Genomic DNA, 6,689 nt, shown 5'->3' on the forward strand with positions numbered 1-6,689 from the left:
GACATTGTTTTTGTACAATTAATCCTGAATTTATTCCACAATCTAAATTATATGAGCATGCATATGTAATGTAAGCTCAGACACAATAGACATGACAGCTGGCAGAAGAAAATACTTTTCTTTATTCCATTATGTCTCTAGTGAATTATTAGAGTCCACATTTCTCCTTCTCTCATTGTCAATACACACACACACACACACACACACACACACACACACACACACACAAACACACACACACACATGCATACTTTTGCACACACAAAATCACACAGAGTTGATTACCAGGTTTCAGTGCTCAAATTGAGGGAGTGCTCACAGGTTCTAAATCTAAATCTGAAGCTAATTTTCCCTCCAATTAACTATGTATCCACTACAATTACCGGTGCATTTTCAGCCCACAGTCCATCCATTTCTCCCCATTACCAAACATTCTGTTATGGCTCCTCACTAAGAGAGATGTATTATTGCACACGTGCATGTGTGCAGAGAATCGATATTCTGATATGCATGGGACTCCCATCTCTGCTTTTATTCTAACTAGCTCTACACAACTCTCTCTCTCTGTCTCTATCTCTCTCTCTCCCTCCCCCCTCTCTATCTTTCTCTCTCTCTCTCTCTCTCTCTCTCTCTCTCTCTCTCTCTCTCTCTCTCTCTTCCTTGCTCTCTCTCACGTGACCTGATGACCTCCACAGAGGGTCCGGCTTGTGATTAGTACTGAATGCTGACACCAACGCCTGTGATTCTCTCCGGGACAAACAATGGGACTTTCTTCTGCCTCTTTAACACCTGTTTGATTAGGCTAATGCCTTCTGTCATGGCACTCAACTCAGCAGTGGGCGCGCATGCACAGACACACACACGTATGCACCAAAACACAATATATGCACAGTCTTACAAGCACACACAGAGCTAATGAGCAGCTTCCTGCAGCTCAAACTGTCACTGCAGTGGAGAGAGATAATGTCAATATTAACTGACCTGTCATAGCAGTGGAGTGCTGGGAGAATGTGCACAATGGCATAGTTGCAAGCAGAGACAGTTTTAAAGCATAACTGAGGCACACTGGCTAACAGCATTAATTACTTAGACCTGTTGTTTGTCAGTGGCTTAGTAGAATTTTTTTTTTGCAAGCTGCTTTTTCACAACGGCGTCATTGCTCGAGGCTTTTGGATTTGAATCAGCGTGTGTGCCACACCTAGTGGCACACGTGCTCCATCAATGCCGCGTGCATCGTCTATATTCCGAAGACACATACATCAACAATGCTTTGGCCTTTATGTGCAGGCTTGCTGTTGCCATAATTGGGAGGCAAAGCTGTGCAGAATACAAAGATCCTCCAAGGAAATGTAGTTAGTGTCCGTGTCTGTTACATGTACACCTAATCAAGCTTTCAGGCTTTATATGCTGGCATGCATCGCTTTCTCTCTTTTTATCTCACTTCTCTTGTTGGTGAGGAAAAATAACAGAAAAAGACACCATTAAAAGCCAATAAAGTGAACGAATAGAAGCCTACTTTTCTTATCGAACAAAACAAAAAGGCCTAATTGAGGTCTGTGTGCCTGCTTCTGTGTCTGCGACTGTGTCTGTGGGTGCACTTTACTCTTTGGTTTTTTAGTAGTCCAGAGTGACTCTGCATTCTTGCATTACAGGTTGATTTGAAACTTGATCTCCCCAAACCAGCGGCTCCACCTGTTATCCAAGCCATCTCCTGAGGCGAAAAGTGAAGGTGAGGGCACGCGGAGCATAAAAGAGCATGAAAAAGGGCGAGCCGGGGATAGCAAGAAGCCTTTCATCTGAAGGAAAAATGAGGTGAATAAGGAAAAGGAGAGGGAATTGTAGGGAGAAAGGTCACACCTGTGGCAGACTTAAAGAGACAGGGAGGGATGTGGGGATAAGTGTAACACTAGTGGGAGAAAGGGAGGCTCGCCACGGAGAGGAATTGCTTTTAAGTGAGTCAAGCAGCTAGAAAGGGGTGTGAAAATCAGAGTCGAGGCTTTCAGGGTTCTTTTATGGAAGCAGAATGAAGAAAAGCAAGCGAAAAGCACGAGTGAGTGAGACTATTGATGTAAAAAGAGGGAATATATAAGCAATGATTTCAGGGTCAGTGTGTGGAATGTTTCAGTGAGGGGAGGAACACAAAAGACGGCACAAGCTGCGTGCTATTGGCTCTATCCGTGGCTCTATGATTTTTATTTGTTTGTTTTACTCTCTTTGTGTTTGGCTATGCTTGATCTCTTTGCTCCTGCCGCGTATCATCCCTGCAGCAGCGGAGCACAGAGTCGAGTTTCCACCTCGCTTCATACTGGGCAGCACCTCGTGCTTTTGGACTGACTGGGGGGGCTCGGGAATAGAGAGCAGCGGCGCGGGCTCGAGGAACGGCGCTGCGAGGCTCTTATCTGCACACCTGTAATCACATACCGGAGCAGCATCCACACAAGAGGAATGCAAAACAGATTCAACATGCTCCAGCTTTACAGGGGATGATGCTGAAGCATAAACATGTTAATTAGTATTTGTCGGCATGACCGTGCTTGTGCACGCGGGCCTGTGTGAGCATGTGGTACTACTCACACTTGCGCAAGGGGACAGCCAAAGGCACTAACCCCCAGCACTTCCAGCTTACCGTTTGTGGATGATGTTACACGGAAAAGTGATACCATGCCCAGAGGGAAACACACCACCAGCTTTATTTTTCCTGGTTTCATCCCTCACACATGCCGCTCTGTCTGAGGAACTGGCCTTCCTTTCACTTCTCCTCCTACGGCCTCTTTTCTTTCCATACATCAAACCCGTTTTCTTCAGGATCAGCCACTGATCAGAATTGTCCTCATTGGCTCTAAATTCTGATCTGCCACTTCTGTGGATGGATGTCTGGCCGGTTTTCAATCTGTTGAGAGAAACCGTAAATGGTATTTGTGAATTGTGTGTGCGGGAATTTCTTTTTGGCCCATCGGGATAAAGGACATTTAGCAGTGCGAAGCTCATTAGATATTCGAAGGACAGCTATATAAAAAAATTCCATATTGATATTGAGGCACTGAGATACATATTTATTTGACTTTTGTGCCTTGCTGTGCAATTGCTATGTTACTTTATTCTAGCTTCAGGTTTCTTTTTAATTAAACTGCTTGAGTCCACAACAAACCTGTCTCCATTGCATATTATTTAGTTGTTTAAAATTGTAACTTCCATGTTCCGACGGGCTTTCGGTCCTTTCTGTCAACTAGTGCCAAAACTTACATTTTAAGTGCAGTGTCTAACTGTTTTCACATTTATAGAGGCGACCTCCACTCATCTACTCTGTAAATATCTTTGCAAGTAATTTCACTTTCTAATGGCTTATTGATACATATTGTGTAAGACACATCTACATATGAGAATCTGACATTCTCATGTGTTCCATTAATTTCCTTCAATTTTAGCATGTGATCACACATGCTGTAGTTGAGGAGGAAGATCTATTTCTGTGTACGTTAATTGGAACTTGCCTTGAGCCAACCTAGTTCAGAACGCTACCCATCCAATCTGACATATGGCAGGTTCATCTCTACAGATGGCTCATTCGTGAGGATTATATATTCTTATATAAAAGCAGAGCATGGTAGATGTTCCATGAGTGACTGAAATTACCTTCATTTACTTTGTAATTTGCAGGAGCAAAGCCCTTGACAAATTTAATCAAAACCTGTCACATCAGGAAAACATTCTTCTGCAGACTGTTGATCAAAATAGTAAAGTTTTTTAGAGTCGAATTTGCTTGTTCTTGTCAGGTGTTCCACGCAGATTTAACTAAACTTTCTCGCTGCACGCTGACATTTCATTGCAGATCCAGGTCTGTCAGTTTCACAGCTTTTAATTTGTTTCGTGTTAATTACGCCGGGTTGGGTATTTCATTAGGCTGGATCATTATATTGCTTTTTTTTTTTCCTTTGTCTTCAATCAATACACAGCTGCACAAACGACAGCATTGCAATGAGCCTTGGAACACATCGGTATTTAATACCAACACAAAACTTTTTCCTTCTCAAGTATGTTCCAACTGATAAATCAACCAATCTTATTTATTCATATTATTCATATCCATTTTTATATTTTAGATTCCATCAGACTTAAGTGCTAAATAACAAATTAAAAGACAACAACAATTAATCAGCAAGATTTATTCTGTCCCCATGAAAAATAAGGGGTCAATTATTAATTCAGCAGTGGCCTTTGTTTCTTCCAGCGTTACATTCTTCTGGGGTTTTTGACCTTTTCATTTTGAAATCACAAGTGAGAAAAGATATTTGCATTTTGACGTCTGTCAGTGCATCCAACATCTGTCACAGGAACAGAAAATTCAGCATTTATTCCTACTCAGGCCCAGTTTTTCAAAAGTATGTTTATTTCTTTTGGTGAACTATTCATTTCTTGTACCAGAATGTGATCAAACCTCCTGTGACTTTTAACAAACAGAGCACAAACACAAAAAATGTGTATAACAGTCTTAGTGGGAAACACAATGCTAATGTTGCCAATGCTAATGTAGTCTTTAACGCAACAGCTATAGCTAACATCCTGGAGACACTGAGTAGTTTGCCTGGCTCAAATGGTTCCAAAATATCATGTCTACTTGGCTTGGCCCCAATAAACCAATGACCAAGACCATGTTTTATGCTGTTTTCTTTTCTTTTTTTTGTTCTCATTTTTTTGTTCTTTGCTGTGTAGAAATTCCTACATTTGTGAGACCATTACAGCTGAGCCTCACGACCACAGAGGTCTGTTTGAGGGTTCAGATTAGAACTGGGTACAGGTTAAGGTTAAGGTGAGGGGATTATGGGAATGCATTATGTCAATGAGTGTCCACATGATAGGTGTGTGTGTGTGCGTGTGTGTGTGTGTGTGTTACTGTCATGCATGAGAGTATGACTTCAGGGTTACAGCACACACTCACAACTGACTCGAACATATTTAGTTTGAACACACGTGTACCAGGCCGAGCTGGTCACTGGTGCATGTACACCCCTGACATGCTTCCCACATGCACATCTGTCATGCACCCATTACACACTTCACAGCTCCGTGTCACCCCCCCCCCCCCCCAAGATCCTGTTTCTACCGCTCAGATGCCTCCTGAGCTGAAAGACACAGGGTGCATTGAGCGCTGTTGTCCACTGGGACATCAGCACAGTGTGTTTTCATACTACTGTATGTGTATGTTTTATAATTCAGCCTTGGGAACATTGTTTGCATCCTATTCTCTGTCACTACAAAACATACTTCCGTTCTAAGGTCTACACCATCTGTAATCTTAAGAGCAAAGCTGATGGGACCTTGAAAGTAGGAGCAACAAAAGGAACAAGAAGATGAAATTGACATGTGGGTCCTTTCCTGATGCAGTTATGGCTGGAGCTCAGTAGATATGAACACTTTTCCTCGACCGCAGCGATCCCAGTGTAAAATAGAACTCTGAAAGACTGGTTGTAAGAATTTAAAGTTCTCTTTCTTGAGAGGAGTCAAACGCAAGACAGGAAACAGAGAGTAAATTCTCTGTTTGCCGAGGTCTAGCTGGTGTGGTGACACGTGAATGACAGGTTGACGCGAGCACAGCCTGGACCTGAAAGGGAGGAGTTTTCAGGAAGGTCCTCAAACAGGATGTTGAATCCAGTTGACTCCTGAGAGAAGACAGCAGCTTGCAGATGAACTTAAAGCCTGAGCAACAACACTGCTTGTTACCTGGCAAGAAGTGAGATCTGAGTCTGGGTCTTCATACTACGGCTTGATGGAGGTGATAAGATGCAGGTGTCTGAGCAGGTGGAGATGTGATGATTAGCCAGCCAGCAGCTCCGACCAGGCAGCCAGCAGCCATCAGAGACGGGCAGAAAGAAAAGAAGTCAGCTATCAGACGGCTCTGGGTGTCATGGCTAACAGTCAAAAACATAAGCATGTGTACAAGACAGACCACTCGTCTCATCTTCTTAGCTGCTTTATCCCTTTCAGGATCATGGGGAGGGTATGTAATGGGTAAAAGTAGGGTCCACCCCTGGATGAGTTGCCAGTTCATTGCAGGGCCCTATATGAGCATTTGTGGGTTTGGTACCTTGCTCAAGGGTACGTTGGCAGTGCTCTGAATGTATTCTGGCACCTCCCTACTACCAGAACACCTTCCATGTTTTGTCTGCACTGGGGTTTTAACCAAGAACCCTCTGTTTGTCAGGTCAGTTTCCAACAGACTGAGCTACCAGCGCCCCAAGTTGAACCTTTTCTATGTAAAAAACCATATTGTGGGGACCAGTTCACCTACAGGGACCCCCCCCCCCCAAGACTTTAATGGTCCAGTCAGAGAAAAACGTGCCACAGAGTCACACTGCCCCCCTCAGGCCAGCGCAACCGTCTAACAAACATGTTGGAAATATGGTGTGTGTTCATGTGCACATATGAGCAAACCTTGTTGTGACCTGAACCTAACCAATGTCTCTTTCCCTCTGTCTCCCTCTCTCTCTCTCTCTTGCTATCTGTCTCTCTCTCACACAGAGCAATTAACTACCAATCACTGGTGGTGTGGGCTCACACTGGAGGGATTTGAATGGTTACACAAGTCCATTTAAACTGGAGAGCGTGTGTGAGTATTTGTCCGTGTGTGCGCGTTTGACTGAGTGGTCTCAGCTGCACTGGCTGAGAATCAATTCAGCGGAAAATACTTTGTC

The sequence above is a fragment of the Takifugu rubripes genome, chromosome 17, assembly GCF_901000725.2.
Source record: "Takifugu rubripes chromosome 17, fTakRub1.2, whole genome shotgun sequence".
Lineage (NCBI taxonomy): Eukaryota > Metazoa > Chordata > Actinopteri > Tetraodontiformes > Tetraodontidae > Takifugu > Takifugu rubripes.